The 19,386-nt window shown below is 41.9% G+C and overlaps 1 long non-coding RNA gene across 1 annotated transcript; it reads left to right on the plus strand.

The window, feature by feature from the left end:
* The first annotated feature begins 1,799 nt into the window (after window positions 1–1,799).
* On the plus strand, window positions 1,800–5,842 carry LOC109785207 (uncharacterized). Its single transcript, XR_005756352.3, has 3 exons — window positions 1,800–2,165; window positions 2,513–2,564; window positions 4,735–5,842. It is a non-coding gene; the product is annotated as an uncharacterized lncRNA (long non-coding RNA).
* Window positions 5,843–19,386: the final 13,544 nt, after the last annotated feature.

The following is a 19,386-nucleotide window of genomic DNA, read 5'->3' on the forward strand; positions in this document are numbered from 1 at the left end:
TGATACACTATTCATTACGGGCCAGTTTCACCACGGGCCGTTAATGGGTGTAAAGTAATACACTGTTCATTACGGACCAGTTTCAGCACGGGCCGCTAATGGGCCAAGAGTTACAAAGGGCCTCATATGGGCCGAAAGACGTCATGGGCTATACATGGGCCAGAAGTGAAAACGGGCTGGAATCATATTGGATGGCCCAGATGACGCTACTGGGCCTAATTCGGATAGGGCGTAACGGGCCTTGGGTTAGCGGGCTGTAAATGGGCTATATGCGAACAGGCCGTTAACAGGCTTTCCATGGGCCGGCCCGCCAGCTTTTGACCAAGTCAAACAGGTCGGCCTTTTCACAGGAATGGGCCACTGTTGGGCCGTGCCACGTGTCGACGTATCATAGGCGCCTTCTGTCCAGTGAGTGGATGACATCTGTCCCAACGATGAGCCGACACGTGTTTCCTCTAGCCAATGATGATTTTACACGTGGAAAATCCCCATTGGTCGGGGCTGTTAACGGGTTATCGGATCCAAAACCCGACCCGATAGCTTAACGGCGTTCCGTTATGGTGGATGCCACGTGTCGCTCACCCTTGACGAAAGCACTTCTGTGACGCGCGATTTATCATCATGGAAGTGGACACTTCTGTGATGATAATTTTGGTAATGTCACGGAACACTTCTACGACAGCACAGGTATGACTATCTTGATTCTGTCATAAATTTGTCATGGATGTACATGCATGACAAAAAACGCGACCTACTGTGACAAACACGTATCATCACGGAAGTGTATTTTTTTGTAGTGGGATCTTGGGGAGGCACCGCCCGCCACGGATTTGACCGCTCTGCTCATCATCTCCTTCCCGTTTTCCAAATCGAAACATGAGAGGGGGACACAGTGGGGCGGCGGTGGGGGAAAGTGAGGAGAGGTGGCGGCGGGGCAGCGAAGGTTGAAACCCTAGCGGCGGCCGGACATGGGGTGGGGGTCAGGAGTGTTATCGCGTGGGGGGAATGGAGAGGTGGAGCTGCTCCTGCCGTCGCGCTCGAAGAAGAGGTCGGTCCGGTGGAGCAGTAGGGACGGCGACAGAGCGGGAGATGGGGCGGCGGCGGTGGAGCGGGAGACGAGGGAGAGAGAGAGAGGTCGCAGCGGGAGCGGTGGATCGAGAGGAGGGGCGGCATGGCCTGCGGGGACGAATAAAAACCCGACGAAAAAACCGACGAAATTGGGAGGTGGGATAGTTACTGCGGGGGAATTGGGAGGTGGGAGGGAGGACAAAAAACCCTGGGAAGGTGGGATGAAAATTAACCCGGAACGGAGACTACCAACTGAGACATTAGGAGTAGAGATTTGTTTCCTAATTAATGTGATTGAGCAATTTAAGGTAAGGTTAATTAATTTAGATTTGGTCTTTAGAGATTGATCGTGATTGATTCTTTCACATAAAGACATTCCTCAATAACTTGCGTCAGAATGAAAAGTTCTGATCCGTTCAGATTTTTTGTTGTGTGTGAGGGTGACGCGAAACTAAACCGGTGGGGTGGGGGAGGTGACGAAAAAACCCAGCGAAAAAACCGTGAAGACTATTCACCAACTGGTCTTTAGAAGCGGCAGACAACAATACTCAGTTATTTGTTTCCTAATTAATGTAATCGAGCAATTTAAGGTAAGGTTAATTAATTTAGGTTTGGTCTTTAGAGATTGATCGTTATTGCTTCTTTCACATAAAGACACTCCTCAATAACTTGCGCCAGAATGAAAAGTTCTGATCCATTCAGATTTTTTTGTTTTGTGTGAGGGTGACGCGAAACTAAATCGGTGGGGTGGGGGAGGTGATGAAAAAACCAGCGAAAAAACCGTGTAGACTATTCACCAACTGCTTCATTAGGAGTAGAGAATCAGTCGTCTGTTTTCATATTGGCTCCAGGTCGAATTTTCAATCATTGGATTTAGTTCTGAGATCTACGCTGGTGCGGTGACCTTTTCGGGCCCGCTTTGGATTAGTGGGTCTCAGTCGATCGTTTCGGGTTATTTTCGCGCCCGCTTTTTTTTTCCAGGGTCGCATGGAGGATCTGGTCCTTCTTCGTCATCCATGGCGACGACGGCGAGCTCGACGCGGCGGCGGCGCGGTCCTAGCGACGGCGGCGGCGAGGTCCTGGCGACGGCGGCGCAGGTAAACCTTCAGATATTATCTTCTCTAGCATATCTCCTCCCTTTCTTCTGTCCATTTGTTGCCCCTCTCCTTCGGCATGCCCTTCCCTACCATGGCGCCTTCTCTCTCTCCCTCCCTCCCCCCTCATGGTGCCCCTCTCTCCCTTCCCATGGCACCCCTCCCCCTCCCTTCTTCATGTGGCGCCTCATTACTCTCTATTCTTGTGTCTGAGTCTGTCCTCTCTCTTCTTGAACCCTAAAACACAAGCAGATCTCAAATCCTAATTCTCTGTGTTTTTTATAGGTTAATTCGGGTTCAGTTTTGCAAATTTGCAGCAATCAAGTCCTAATCCCTTTCCGCTGTTTTAGGTTGATTGGAATTCAGTTTTGCAAGTCTCTGCAGCGGTCAATGAAAAAGAAGGTAATAGCCATGCTTTTGTGATGATTTTGTTGTGTCAAGATGGAACTAAAATGCTACCATATGCTCAATTTTATTTTAATGTGAAAGTCGTGCTATCTTGTAATGATAGTATACTACATATACTAGTTACTAGCTGTTTGTTTTGATTCATGGTGTCCATGAATGCTGTAGTCTTGTGTTACATTCTGCACATATGAAAATCTGCAGCAATTTGGTACAAGCAGTACCCTGAATCACATACTCTGAGGTGTTCCATGTTATTTTATTGTCTCTATTTCTTTCTCTCTCTTTTTTTGTCACGTAAGTCCCTGTTTCTCGGTCATTAAGCTTGTACAGCGAGTATGCATGCCAGTTTTTGTTGCTTCCCTCGACCATTATTTTTCTTCAAAAGTCAGAATGTTTCATTGCAACTTTATATAGCTTAAGTTGTAGTCTATGCAACCCCACCTTTGTTTTCGTCTCTAGTGTTTTGTTAAACATATACATTCCCCCCAACCAATTCATACGGGCATTTTTTTTTCTGTGAATGTATTGATACTTATGCAAAAGCTGTAGTCCCACCAATTTTTTTCTATGAGTAGTCTCAATCAGATTGCTTGAGGTGGCCAAGTTTCCCTTTTTGGGGGGTTCCTAATCAGTTGAGCTCTGGCCCATTCTCATATGCTAATCTTTTCTAGGAAGATCGCTAGTGTTGCACGAGCAGGGAATCGTCAATGTCATTATACACTATTCTAAGGTGCTGGCCAGCTGGCTAGAGATGTGTGTGGTCACGACCTAGTGGTTTTTGTTCATTTTCTTCACTCTAATGTCTTTTGTCCATTTCTTCCTAAGTCTCCTGTTCTGGTCTCTTATGTATCTATCATTTTCTCTATATATTCATTCTAAGATGAACAACTGACTTCTTACTATTCTTCTTGCAAATCAGTTTGTAGTGTCCTACTTAAGTGTCTACCTTTTAAAGTTCAAGTTCAAAACTTAAAATTGGCTATCCTTTTGGTAACTATTCACTCTTTTTTCTTTAGTTTTCATTTTTTGTATATAAATAGGAGTGTCCTACTTAAGTGGCTCCAGATAGGCATGGCTGTTACCGAATCCTCATTCTCATCCGTCTTCAGTCTCGCCCCCTCTATTTTTTCAGTCTGTACGTTGCTTGTCATTTTGTAGGTTTGCTATTTCATTTTTTTCATTTATCTGTTTTCTTGTCATTCTTCATTTATCTGCCTTGTTTTTCTTCATCTTGTCATTTATACAGGATGGAAAGTCTTCATTTAATTTTCCTTGCCATTCATCATTTCTACTTCTTCATTTTTTGCAGTATTCAGTCTATTTTTTTAGTCTGAGTTAGCATAGCTTTTTCAGCTAAAAATGATAGTAGATTAATCTCTCATTTGTCCAACTTATTTTCAGTACTCTTCAGTCTCCATGTCGTCTTTTCTTAGTTATCAGTCCTTAGTTACCTTCATTCCTTAGTCTTCTTGGTATTCTTCTCAGTCTTATTATTCTTAGTTATTTTTATGAGTTCTTCTTTCTATCAGTCCTCTATTTCCATCAGTTATCTGCTTTGGATTTAGTAATCAAGTTCTTCAAGTCATATTCAGTGTGCGTTCCTCAGTATGATTTTTTCTTTCTATCAGTCTTCATTTTATCATATTTAATTATCATTTGCATCTTTCTTCAGTCCTATCTCTCATGGGTCTTGTCTCTTAGTAGATGATTATTTCTGTTGTGAACCTTATGTTCCTGTAAGTGCTATATTTTTTCAGTTTTTTGCACTGGTTTTTTTGTTAGATTATTTTCAGTTTTTAGTCGTCAATATACCTAAGTATCAGTCTCAATTCTCTTCAGCTATATGTTAAGTGGTTATTATTTCGCCAGTGTTTGTTCAGTATCTTAAGTGTCTCATTTTAGTTCTCTTTAGTTATTTGGTCAGTATTTGTTCTTGTCTATCAGTTTTAAGTTCAGTCATTTATTAGTGTACTTTCCATTCAGCTTATTATTTTCAATTTATTTTGTTTTTCTTGTATTTTCAGCATTCATTTTGAAATGGGTTAGACTTCATATGTGTTTATAATTCATGTAGTTTGAATTAGTTATCTGGTGAGTCTCTATTCTTAATTTTTCAGTCATCTTTTTGCTAACAATTAGTTTTTTTCTGCCACATGTGTAACAGTAACAGGGATGGTATGCCCAATCTGCAAGTCCGACTGAGCTAGCCATCACTCATCGGGTTTAAATTTTGGTGTTTGATTGTCTTGAGACATTGAAAGCTCAGTGGTAACTTAGTTTTGAATATGCTTAATTTATCAGTATAGTCTAGTTCCCTGTCATGGTCAGTTATTAATTTATCACTACAGTCTACTTCTCTGTTATGGTCAATTTTTCATTCATCACTCATTTATAGGAGGCTATGATGTGGAAATTACCACACCTCCCTGTATGTTTTATGATAGCATGATAGTTGTCCTGTTCAGTTAAACATTTCATTTCTTCTTTAGTTTGTGTATGATTTCATTTTTTTCTTTTCAGATATAAACTTAGTCCTTTTAGCTGATAGAATTATAGCAACTTTAGCTTTTTCTTAGATTTCTTTTTTTCTAATTTTCGGTCATTACTTTTTGTTGCATTCATTTTCTTTTTTAGTCTATCAATTTTTAGAGTTTAGCTATTTGTCAGTCTCATCTGCAAGCGTCTCATGCCCCAACAAGCATGAGGATAGCCTATCTTTTGTTCTTCCTTTCCATTTTTTTTGCTTTTTTCTGCAGTTTATCCCATGTCACTCAATGGTCGAATTCAATTGCGCCACTGGCGACCGCATGCTTTTTGAGGAATGTGAGGGGTGCAAATTCATCACTGAGATCAGGAAAGAACACAGGAGGACCTGCATCTGTGGCGTTGGGTGGGAGGACTTCATCAGGTTGAACAATCTCAGTGAGGGAGTTTTGCTCCGTTTTGTACTCGACAGACCAGTGCCAAAGTTGCAGATTTGCATGGTTGCGCCACCTCCCAACCAGGCTGATCTAGCGCTTGAGGCTGCTGTGTTCACGGAAGACCTCAAGAAGAAGGCAAGAGAGAGTGCAAAGCTGAATGAAACTCTACTGTATTCAATCCTTAGTTTTCTGGTCTCCAGTATATTCTTGTTGTGGTCAGTTTTGAACTAGAGAAGAAATTTAAAGGGACATATAGCTAAGCGAGACTCTGGTTTGCATCCAGCACCATGTTTACTTGGCTCCTATTTTTTGTTACTTTTTTAAGCTATAATGTCACTCCCATTTAGTCCATGTCCACACAAAATGTAAGGTACGTATGAATCGGTAGCGGGTTTGCAAGTGACCCGTTAGGGAGAGGCGCCAACATGTGTTTGAAGGTCGATGAGGGGGAGGGAGAATACGACCTCAAACTGAAATGAAAACAATCGTTTTTTGGGCTCTACAGTCTGGACTGAAACTACTGCCAAGACACGTGTAAAGAACTGTGTGGACAAGAAAAACGACCTAAACCAAATGGAAAAACAGATGACTGAAAATTAGTCACTCCCAAAAAGTAAATTGAAAACATTTTCTTTGCAGGGTAAGTAAACTGAAAACATGATAAACAAAAAATGAAAGCCTATTTTTTAAATGAGAAATCATTTTCCCTTTTTTATTATTCCTTTTTTGGTTTTTATTAAAATCTAAACTTTCCTCAAATTCATGAACTTTCTCAAATTTATGAACATTTTTTAAAACTCATGATTCAAAAAATCACAAAATTTTTCAGATTAGTGAACTTCTTTTAGATGCGTGATTTTTTTTAAAAACAATTGCAAAAAATTTTGAATTCAAAATCATGGAATTTTATATAAATTCATGAGCTTTTTCAAATTCGAAATCATGATTCCAAATCCGCAATTTTTTACAAGTCGTGAACTTATTCAAATGGAGGAACTTCTTTCATCTCCATGAACCTTTTAAAAGTCAATGATCAAAGTTCAATGGGTCTTTTTTTAATGGAATCAATAGCCAAACGGTCAAACGGAAATTAGCTAAGTTTTCTTCTTTAGCTGGTGGTCGCCACTTGTGGATGGATTTACCTTGTAAACCGTGCTTCTAGCAATCAATAAAGAATAAAGTGTGGTTTGCCCCTAAAAAAAGGGAGGCATGCACCAGCGGGCTCTGAGTCGCGGCACATGAAGGGGAGCTACGGGTGCTACATAGGTTACCTGGCGTTGTATAGGTTAATCAAGCATTTGGAAAATATTAAAGGTGTATAGAAAAATATTGACCTTGTATTAAAAAAATGTTAATATTTTATTTGTTGAGAGTTAATTGAAATGTATAAAAAAATGGTGACCATGTATTAAAAAATGTTAATCATGTAGTTAAAAAGTGTTAATCAAGCATTTGAAAAATGTTTAAAATGTGTATAGAAAAATGTTGGAAATGTTATATGTTTATTAGAAAAATGTTGTTGACAAATAAAAAAATTAGAATAAAAACAAAAAAACAAAGAAAACAAAAAACACAAACAAAAGAAAAAATGAAATAAAAATGTAGAAAAAATGCAAAAAAGAACGAAAAAACGGAGAAGAGAAAAATAAAAGGAAAAAGAAAAAAAATGAAAAAAAGAAGAAAAAAGGAGAAAACCGGCTCGAATCGACTCAAGTAACGCACCCCTACTACTTACCATTGATGGGACTTGGGCGGAGTGGCTAGTAGCGCCCGCGATCTCCCTGGGGACCAGGGATCGATTTACTTTAATTGTGCGTGTGCGAATAGGCGGCCCAATTACTGTAGAACCTTATGTGAGACTTTCTACCGACTCAAATGCAAGATATAGTCACCGCGGGTAGCGCGTCAAATAGGATGTCTTCCCCCGGGCGAATGCTCGCGGGAGATATTTCCCACCTGATGCGAGAGAGACCTAACCTACCCGACAAGCTTATTATTGTATGTGGCGTGACCGTGTGAGTTTGTTAGTTGTAGTTTTCTTTGTCGCTTTTCACTAGTTTGCATGTTTTTTAGGTTTCTCCCCGTTTTCCTTTAGGGTTTTTTCATACTTTTTTCTTTTCTTTGGTTTTCACCGATTTTCTTTGGGCTTTTTCTTTTTCTTTTTTCTATTTTTTTCTCCAACACATGTCTATTTTTCATACACATTATACATTTTTTGTGTACAACAGGACCATTTTTATACACGGTTAAGGTTTGAAGAAAAATGTGATTAATATTTTTTTAACAGTTTTGATCTTTACTTTTTTCACAGACATCATATATTTTTCATATACATTTAAACATGTTTAACATTTTCTGAATACATGATTAATATTTTTAAGAAAAAATGTTTTTGATTTTTTTTCAAATACGTGTTAAACATGTTTCAATAACACGTTGAAACGTTTTTTTAACTTTGTGATATTTTTAAAATTTTATAACCATTGGTTTAAATGGCAGAAACATATTTTGAAATGTGTGACAAAAAATTCTAAATGTATTGTACATTCTTTTTGAATGGTACAATTTTTTTAGTTGTACTAACTTTTTTACATTGTATAACATTTTTACATACATTTTTTTGAATGGTACAAACATTTTATAAAAGTTGTGCAATAGTTTTTTAGACTGCATAAACACTTTAAATGTGTGACGAACACTTAAAAAATAACATACATTTTCTCGTCCACGACAACTCGTCAATGTAGTTTGTGTTTCCAAAAAAGGTAATGGATGGGAGGGCGAAGCGAAGTTGTGGCACTAACACGACAGCGTGGTGCGATCGAGGGCGGCGGGCATGCGGGGCCAAGGAACAAAGGCTAGACCTTGGTCGTGGGTGGGAAGGTGACGCAAAGCTGTGGAACAAAACAGTAACATGGCGCTGAAATGATGGCGTCGCTGCAAAATGGCGGCACCGTACAAAGAGGGGGTGCACAAATAAAATTATGCAATGCACATGCATCACCATGTGCTCTAGATCGTACTTGCGTCCAACTCATAGAACCACTCATTATGCCACTGTTGGAGAACGTGGTATAAAATGAAAAAAATTACCGTACGTATGAATACACCCAGAAAAACTATGGAAATGCACGGATAGCGGTCATATTACCACCAACAAAGTCCCCATGCAACAGAAGTAGTTGATGGAGAGTCGATGAAGCACGATTCCCGCGAGTAGGTAATACTTCCCAACCACGAGTAATTTCCCTGATCGAGAGTCGAATGTACGACCCATCCACGGTATCCACGCATATCGTATTAGTGATTCAACAACAGTTAGCCGTACAGAAAAAAGGCTACCGAAGAACTAGAGAAGGAGCAGACTTTCAGATGTGTGTGTGTGTGTGTGTGTGTGAGAGAGAGAGATAGAGAGAGAGAGAGAGAGAGAGAGAGAGAGAGAGAGAGTTGACACGAAGGGAGGAGGCGCAACCTTTGGAACTTGTGTGTCAGGGGGCCCTCCCCATCTATTTCTAGATGGCCAGTGTAGGATCGAAAGTATGTCTAGAGGGGGTGATTAGACTACTTGACCAAATAAAAATCTATCATTTTCCCAATTTTAAGTCTTGACAGATTTTAGCAACTTAGCACAAGTCAAACAATCAACCTACACATGCAAGTCTAAGAGTATAGCAGTGAAATGTAAAACATTGCACATGAAGGTAAAGGGAGGAGTTTGGAGGGAGCAAACGCAATGTAGACGCGGAGAATTTTTCCGTGGTTCCGATAGGTGGTGCTATCGTACATCCACGTTGATGGAGACTTCAACCCACGAAGGGTAACGGCTGCGTGAGTCCATGGAGGGCTCCACACACGAAGGGTCCACGAAGAAGCAACCTTGTCTGTCCCACCATGGCCATCACCCACGAAGGACTTGCCTCACTAGGGTAGATCTTCACGAAGTAGGCGATCTCCTTGCCCATACAAACTCCTTGGTTCAACTCCACAATCTTGACGGAGGCTCCCAAGTGACACCTAACCAATCTAGGAGACACCACTCTCCAAAAGGTAATAGATGGTGTGTTGATGATGAACTCCTTGCTCTTGTGCTTCAAATGATAGTCTCCCCAACACTCAACTCTCTCTCACGGTTTTGGATTTGGTGGAAAGATGATTTGAGTGGAAAGCAACTTGGGGAAGGCTAGAGATCAAGATTCTTGTGGTTGGAATGGAATATCTTGGTCTCAACACATGAGTAGGTGGTTCTCTATCAGAAAATGTATGCTGTAAGTGTAGGCACGTTCTGATGGCTCTCTCCACAAATGAAGAGTGGGTGGAGGGGTATATATAGCCTCCACACAAAATCTAACCATTACACACAATTTACCAAACTCGGTGGGACCGAATCATAAAACTCGGTCACCCCGATTTAGTTCAAAATGTGAACGTTAGGCTTTTTGGTGGGACCGACATGTCAACTCGGTGGGACCGATTTCATTAGGGTTAGGGCATAACGTAATCTCGGTGAGACCGAACACATAAACTCGGTAGGACCGATTTCTGTAATAGGTACACAGAGAGTTGGTCAGGCAAACTCGGTGGGACCGAATCGCTCATTTCGGTAAGACCGAAACGTTACGAAAGGGAAACAGAGAGTTTGCATTGCGAACTCGGTGGGACCGATCGCTCATCTCGGTTGGACCGAAACGTTACGAAGGGAAACAGAGAGTTTTCAATCCCATCTCGGTGAGACAGAGATCCCTATCAGTGAGACCAAAGTGACTAGGGTTTCTGGCAGTGGCTATGTCAAATGAACTCGGTGGCGCCGGATAGATCAAATCGGTGGGGCCGAGTTTGACTTTTGGTTTGGGACATATGTGGATATGAGAAAGTGGTTGAGGGCTTTGGAGCATATCACTAAGCATTTTGAGCAAGCAAGCCATTAAGCAACACCTCATCCCCTTTTAATAGTATTGACTTTTCCTATGGACACAATGTGATCTTGGATCACTAAAATGAAAATGTAGAGTCTTGAGCTTGAGCCAATATGTGTCCTTAGCATTTTGAGCTGTCCATATTCCTAATCCATGCCATGCCAATCATTGAACTTTCTGAAATGATCATCTTGAAATATCATTAGTTCAATGAGCTATATGTTGTTAGGAATTACCAAAACCACCCAGGGATAGTTGCACTTTCAATCTCCCCCTTTTTGGCGATTGATGACAACATATAGATTAAAGCTTCGACAAATGATAATAAGATTGAAATACATCGTCGCTTTGAGAAGTATGTGATAAGCAAGAGCTCCCCCTAAATTTGTGCATTATTTAAAATTTTCTTTGGAATACAAATGCACAATCAATTAGGATCATGGGTTACTCTTCCATGTCACATACATCTTGGTGGAGCACTCAAAATGATAGAAAAAAACATGCACTCATCACCAAGGCATAGTGAATGATCATATATGAGATATAGAAGATAATATCATCCATGCAAGCATTAAGGTAGAATATGATCAAACACATGATCATACAAGTATCTCACACACAAAGACATAAAGTATCAAACAAGCACACACAAGAGTATCAACCAAATAGCAAGAGAGACAAAGAAGCAAAAACACTCTCTCTCGAAGCCTATGATCTATACATTTCTCCCCCTTTGGCAACAAGTTACCAAAAAGTTTGAAAATGCATAGTGTTATGCGTCTCTCTAGGCTTGATCTTCGGGAGGTGGTGTAGAGAGGACTCCAAGGACGAAAGCATCTGTAGATGTTGTTGGAGCTGGTGGAGTGGCAACTGGAGGTGGAACTGAAGCTGTAGCTACTGGTGCTGATGTAGTAGCTCTAGTGTCAGCCATGGGCACTGCAGCAGATCTCTGACCTCTGGGCACTCTCTGAAAGGCATTTGTGGTAGCCTGCCCTTTCCTCTCCTCAGCTTCTTCTTGGAGCTGCTCAACAGCTGTCTGCATCTTAGTTACTTTAAGATCAAGATCATAGAACTTTGTCTCAATGATCCTCTCCAAGCTCTCCTGATTTTGAGGGTGGCCAAGAGCTTCTCAATCCTCAAAGTTGCTTGAATCAGATAAGCAAGCTGATCTTGTTTTGACTTCAGAAACACTTGAGATGCCTCTTCAACACTTGGCATCTTTGCAGCCTTCTCAGCCTTTGCTTTCTCTCTCTTTTCTTGTGCTTGCACAAATGTGGGGTCTTCTTCATTCATGACAACAGTGTTGTCCTCAAAGTCTGGTCTCAAAGGTAGATGCTCCTTGTCCAAAAGATAAGTGTCCGTGCCCATCTTGGAGTTGATGAGCACCTGAATATGTGGAGCATACCCATAAGATCTCTTCTGATCTGCAGCTGTCCTCTTGATTGATTCAACAATCAGGCTCATAACTTTGAATTTCTGAGGCACATCAAATATCTGCAGCAAGTTGATTGAATGACCTCTGATCATCTTGTGATCTCCAGATTTGGGCAACAATGTATGCCTCAATATAGTGTTGATAGTAGCTAATCCAGACAACAAGTAATGAACAGATCCAAGCTTATGTGTTTCCAAAGCTTTGTCTGGAATCTCCTTGTACATGTTGGCCATTGAGTTGTGGTCTTTCTTCTTCTTGACATAGACATCCAAGTCGTCTCCATGCCCTTCAGGGGCATTAATCAATTTGGCCCACTCATCAACAGTAGATTGGTACCTTGTATCCTCAGACATCCACACAATTCTACCATCTGGATAAAAATGAGCTATGGAGTAGAATTGCATGATGAGTTCATCATTCCATTTTGTCAGCTTCTGACCCACAAACTTGTCAACACCACATGCTCTGAAGCTCTCATGCACACCTGGAAAGTGGTCTTCATTCTCATCAATGTATTCCCAATAAGCCCACTTCATATCACACACAATGGGCTTCTTGTCAAGCAGAATGGTTTCATAGAAATCTTGCTTCTCTTTGGTATGGAACCTGTAGTCCAAAGCCGTCTTTCTCCTCACAGCATAAGGGTCACTTTGTCTCCAAAGTCTGAGACCTGCATCCTTCCTGATGCTCATATCTTCTACCACTGGATGGCTATCATCATGATCTGGAATTTTTGGTTTAAGCTTCCTAAGCACTTGGGCTTCAGCATCTTCTTCTTCCATCTCAGGCACTGGGGCCTTGTTCTTTTCTGCAGCTGGAATGTTCCTTGTGCTCCTCTTGGGCTTTGGAGCTGGAGCAGAAGCTTTGGGGGCAGTCTTGGGCTTTGAAGGAGCAGCCCCAGACTTGATGGCATCCCCCATCAGCTTTTGTGACTTGGGTGCTGGTGCAGCATCTTCTTCCTCTTCTTCATCTTCATCAGATGAGTGCTTTTCAAATTCTGCCATTGGATCCACCTTCTTGCACCATCTTCCTCTCTTCCTTTCCTTTTTCTTGCCCTCACCAGCTGCCTCTCCTCCAGATGACCTGGGATTTTCATGAGTGGAGGCTCTGGCCTTAGACATAGGAACTCTCTTTGCTGGAGCCTTCTTGTGCAGACCTGGTTTAATTGCAACAGCAGTACCATATTCCTTGTTCATCACTTTCTTCTTGCAGCTCACTTCCTCCTCAGTAGCCACATAGTCCTCATCCTCTGAGTCTGAGGTTCTCTTCTTCCTTGTTCTAGTGGCTGCCTTGGGTAAATTGCTTGGAGTGCTCCTGCTGCCCTCATCATAGCTGCTAGAGGGACTAGTGCCCTCACTCATGTTCACCTGCTCTTCTGATTTGTTCTGGCTATCACTCTGATCAAACACACTGGCAAAGCAAACTGACAACAAACCATGTGAATAGATATAGATGAGTTAGAGTGGATGAGCATCACAAAGTACAAAGGTTTTGCAAAACAGATGAGTCAAAAACTTAGTTTTAGTTCTCCACAGAAAGCATTTCGGAGCTACCGATTTGTTAAACTCGGTGACACTGAAGCAACTTTGGAGTCTAAACTAGTGAACTCGGTCAGACCGAGTCACAGTTTGGTGGCTCCGAGATTGCTAGGGTTTCACAGAGAGTTGAACTCGGTCACACCGATTTGCAATTTTCGGTCAGACCGAAAAGTGCAAGCGCAATGGCCTAAGCCAAATTGGTGAGACCGATTTCTACAACTCGGTCGGTCCGAGATGAGTTCGACGGAAACCTAACAATAAATTTTCAAATCAAACTTAATCTAATGGAGGTTTCCTCTGGATAGATTGATCTCATACGTGGTAAAGAACATGGCATTGACCTTGTGCTCAGAATCGGAGGTAAAAAGAATGCACAAGGGGTCGAACTCATACCCTAGTTCGGCGGTGAGTTCGCTACAGCAGCAATGGTGGGGTAGAAATCCGTTGACGGCGACGGAGACCAGCGGCGGGAGGTCGCTGGCGATGAGAAGACGATCCGGAGACCCGAGGCGGCAGAGCAGGACACGCGCGGGTTGAAGGGTTTTGAAGAAATTTCCAAAATCTCACCCGTCGGTATATATATCCTGACCCTGTCGGTGTGACCGAGTGGAACAACTCGGTGGCACTGAGACGCATAATCGCAAGCGGTTACTGCAACTCGGTGTGACCGAAAAGTTCTAATCGGTTGCACCGAGATTGAAAACCTAGATCAACTTAGTGAACTCGGTGTGACCGAAGTGGATGGATCAGTCAGACCGAAATGCACAGAGAGGTTTTGGAAGTTCAAGTCTATGACGAATCGGGGACTCCAAGTGCTCCTCACACAGAGTGGTTCGAATCTGACTTGATCAAACTTTGTGATGTAGCATGAATAGAGTTTGAGATGACAAAAGCATAGATAGCTAGAGGAAGTTCTTAGGAATTCTTGTCCATCCATTTGGCAAAAGAGAAAAAGGCAAACAATCAAAGCAACAAATGGATGTCCTCGAATGAGTAAAATATGCAATCAACATGCTCACACAATAGAATGGCAAATGAGATATGTGACAAAGCATGCACAAACACTCTAGCATCTATCAAGCAATTGGCGATGACTAGGCCATCTATATATGAGTATATTGACTTATGAGTCAAATGAGAAGATTTGATCATAGGTCATACTCATCGTTTAAGCTCAAGTAGGGTTACCACTTTTACATAAAACATTGTTGTGTTCACACCATTAGAGTTGCTTTAGCTCAATTGTTAGAGCAAAGCTCCCCTAGATGTGATATCACCCCCTAAGAGGGATGCACTAACCTTGGGTTTTGTCGATGATGACTTCATGTAGATGTTGAAGATGTGGATGCTCAATGTTGATGTAGATCATTTGGAGCAATCCATTGGAGTGAGTTGCACTTTCAATACCTACACGGGTTAGTCCCACAAGGAACAAACAAGAATATCCATAGACATAGAGTGATGTTCACACAAGATGATGTCCATGAAAGCATTAGGTTACCTTGTCCCTTGTCTTACCAACAAGAGGGTTTGCGACTCCTTGGACTAGTGCAAGATGTGGAAGTTGTTTGCACTTGTCCTCGCCAAAATGATATGAGTGAAGTATGTTGGCGGAGTCACCCTCGAGAACTCTCTAGTTCTTCTTCTCCGGGATCCACATCATCTTGATGGGAATCCTTGGAGTTGTAGTCATACTTGATGAAATAGAACTTGATGTAGTCTTGGGAACCCACTTGACCAAGGCCTTAGGAGCTTCTTCAAATGCATCAATCTCCTCTTGAAGTTTGTCCTTGCCCTTTTGCTTGTGGTCTTGTGGTGGAAGATCATCTTGAGCTTGTGTCCCTTGGAAAGAAGTAGGATCATACTTCTCTTGTTGAGGAACAAACTTCGTCTTGGGGTATTGATCTTCTTCCCACTCAACTCCATTGGCATTTTACTTTCATTCAAAACCAACACCTTGATTCTTCCGGTGCCTTCCTTGCTTGCCTACAATTTCCTCAAATCTCTTACTTCCGGCAAGGCTCTTGTAAACACCTTTCTCTATAATTCTCTTCAATAAGCTATTTTCTTGCTCAAGTGTAACTTGGCTAAGAGAATCATTAGTGGAATCAAGAGAACTACTAGAAGCAACAACATTGGATTTAACATGATCATTGTTACTACTAGAAGAAGAATCTTTCTTGCTCTTGTTGCTAGTTTTTACTTGTGGCATGTAAGTAGACAAGAGTAAATGCTTGGCAATGTAAGAAGAACTTTTCTTGCGAAGATCATCATTGATTGCTTTTAAGAACCCATGCTCTTGCTCAAGGTTGAGCTTTTCAAAGCGTAGCTTCTCATGAGTCTTTAAAAGTTCTTGATGATCTTCCAAGGTAGTTTCATGAGCTAACTTAAGAGTGTTTAGTTCTTTAGTTAGATGCTCAATCTCCTTCTTATCATCATCATTCGTTTTATCTTGATTAGCATGATTAATAGCAAGTTCATCATAGTTTTCATCAGTAGAGTTGTCAACAAGTAAATCATCATCACCTAGCAAATCATCTTCATCACTATTGAAATCAACATACTTGGGGTGTGATACCTTTGGGCCTTTAGCCATGAAGCATCTTCCAATTCCTTCATTTGGTGAGTCAAATATGTCATAGGAGTTGGTTGACACAAGTGCTAGACCGGCAACACCTTCATCTTGAGTATATTCAGAGTCGGAGTGATGGTCGGAGTCGGAGCCGGATACCCATTCACCAACATGAGCTTGATGTCTTCGTTTTGTGTAGCTCTTTGATGATTTTTCCTTCCTTTCCGAATCCTTGCTTCTCCAAGAGGTTCTTCGTTCATAACGATCATCTCTACTCCTCTCTCGGTGGTGATTCTTCTCTTCTACTTCTCCTTTTAGGTGAATCTTCTCTTCTTTTGTAGGGGGTCTTACACTCATTGGAGTAGTGTCCGAGTCTTCCACAATTGTAGCAATTACGCTCACGACTCGAAGATCTTTTGTCATTGTAGGACCTTGACTTGGAACTTCTTTCCTTGCTTCTACTCTTGTAGAACTTGTTGAAGTTCTTCACCATTAGGCTCAATTCCTCATTGAATGTTTGTTTCTCACTTGATGATGTAGGAGCATCACATGAGGCTTTGTAAGCACCACTTGACTTGTTGTGAAGCTCTTCCTTATCCTTGAGTGACATCTCATGAGCAACAATTCTTCCAATGACTTCCGTTGGCTTGAGATCTTTGTAGTTGGGCCACATTTGGATCAATGTGCACACGGTATCATATTCTCCATCCAAAGCTCTTAGGATCGTCTTGATGATGAATCTATCGTTCATCTCTTCACTTCCTAAGCCGGCAATCTCATTTGTGATGAGAGCAATCCTAGAGTACATTTCAGCGACACCTTCACCATCCTTCATTTTGAACTTGTCAAGTTGAATTTGAAGCACATCCAATTTGGATTCCTTGACGGAGTCGGTACCCTTGTGCATATCAATCAAGGTATCCCAAATTTCCTTTACATTCTCAAGACGGCTGATTTTGTTGAACTCTTCGGGGCACAATCCATTGAAGAGGATATCGCAAGCTTGAGCATTGTATTGCAGCATCTTCAACTCTTCCACGGTAGCTTCACGATTCGGTTCTCTCCCATCAAAGAATTCACCTTGCAAGCCAATACACACAATAGCCCAAATGGCGGGCTTATGTCCAAGAATATGCATTTTCATCTTATCCTTCCAACTAGCAAAATTAGTACCATCAAAGTAAGGACCTCTACAGTGGTAATTTCCCTCGCTAGACGCCATACTCTCCTAGGGTGTGAAACCAAGGCTATGATCACCAAAAGCTATGGAAATCAAGGCAAATGGAAACCAAAGCTCTGATACCACTTGTAGGATAGAAAGTATGTCTAGAAGGGGGGGGGGGTGATTAGACTACTTGACCAAATAAAAATCTATCCTTTTCCGAATTTTAAGTCTTGGCAGATTTTAGCAACTTAGCACAAGTCAAGCAATCAACCTACACATGCAATTCTAAGAGTATAGCAGCAGAATGAAAAACATTGCACATGAAGGTAAAGGGAGGAGTTTGGAGGGAGCAAACGCAATGTAGACGCGGAGATTTTTTCCGTGGTTCCGATAGGTGGTGCTATCGTACATCCACGTTGATGGAGACTTCAACCCACGAAGGGTAACGGCTGCGCGAGTCCACGGAGGGCTCCACCCACGAAGGGTCCATGAAGAAGCAACCTTGTCTATCCCACCATGGCCATCTCCCACGAAGGACTTGCCTCACTAGGGTAGATCTTCATGAAGTCGGCGATCTCCTTGCCCGTACAAACTCCTTGGTTCAACTCCACAATCTTGACGGAGGCTCCCAAGTGACACCTAACCAATCTAGGAGACACCACTCTCCAAAAGGTAATAGATGGTGTGTTGATGATGAACTCCTTGCTCTTGTGCTTCAAATGATAGTCTCCCCAACACTCAACTCTCTCTCACGGTTTTGGATTTGGTGGAAAGATGATTTGAGTGGAAAGCAACTTGGGGAAGGCTAGAGATCAAGATTCTTGTGGTTGGAATGGAATATCTTGGTCTCAACACATGAGTAGGTGGTTCTCTCTCAGAAAATGTATACTGGAAGTGTAGGCACGTTCTGATGGCTCTCTCCACAAATGAAGAGTGGGTGGAGGGGTATATATAGCCTCCACACAAAATCTAACCGTTACACACAATTTACCAAACTCGGTGGGATCGAATCATAAAACTCGGTCAGACCGATTTAGTGCAAAATGTGAATGTTAGGCTTTTCGGTGGGACCGACATGTCAACTCGGTGGGACCGATTTCATTAGGGTTAGGGCATAACGTAATCTCGGTGAGACCGATCACATAAACTCGGTAGGACCGATTTCTGTAATAGGCACACAGAGAGTTGGTCAGGCAAACTCGGTGGGACCGAATCGCTCATTTCAGTAAGACCGAAACATTACGAAAGGGAAACAGAGAGTTTGCATTGTGAACTCTGTGGGACCGATCGCTCATCTCGGTTGGACCGAAATGTTACGAAGGGAAATAGAGAGTTTGCAATCCCATCTCGGTGAGACCGAAGTGACTAGGGTTTCTGGCAGTGGCTATGTCAAATGAACTCGGTGGAGCCGGATAGATCAAATCGGTGGGGCTGAGTTTGACTTTCGGTTTGGGACATATGTGGATATGAGAAAGTGGTTGAGGGCTTTGGAGCATATCACTAAGCATTTTGAGCAAGCAAGCCATTAAGCAACACCTCATCCCCTTTTAATAGTATTGGCTTTTCCTATGGACTCAATGTGATCTTGGATCACTAAAATGAAAATGTAGAGTCTTGAGCTTGAGCCAATATGTGTCCTTAGCATTTTGAGGGGTCCACATTCCTAATCCATGCCATGCCAATCACTGAACTTTCTGAAATGATCATCTTGAAATAGCATTAGTTCAATGAGCTATATGTTGTTAGGAATTACCAAAACCACCCAGGGATAGTTGCACTTTCAGCCAGGGGTGGCCGACTTGGAGGGGTTGCCTCCCCCTACGACCAACGCACCAAAGGGAGGAAGATCCTCCTAGGATCCCCTCCCGCCATGCATATTACCTCCCAAATAAATGGGGGTGCAGTAGGAAGGAGATCCTAATAAAAGTAAATGGATAGACCCTTCGTAGAGGGAAGTAGGGATTTGCAGAGGTGCCAGAACTCGAAGCTTAAATCAAAGATAAATATAATTTTGAGAGGCATGCCTTTCCTGTCAACGTCACGACCGAGAGTTTTCAATATCTTCCATGCTAAACAAATTAGCGGTTGTTCCTGATACGTCTCCAATGTATCTATAATTTTTTATTGTTCCATGCTTTATAGTATCAATCTTGGATGTTTTATATGCATTTACAATATATCATTTTTTGGGACTAACCTATTAACTTAGTGCCCAGTGCCAGTTGCTGTTTTTATCTGTTTTTGGTTTTTCAGAATATCAGTACCAAACAAA

Source organism: Aegilops tauschii, chromosome 5, assembly GCF_002575655.3.
Source record: "Aegilops tauschii subsp. strangulata cultivar AL8/78 chromosome 5, Aet v6.0, whole genome shotgun sequence".
In the NCBI taxonomy this organism is placed as follows: Eukaryota; Viridiplantae; Streptophyta; class Magnoliopsida; order Poales; family Poaceae; genus Aegilops; species Aegilops tauschii.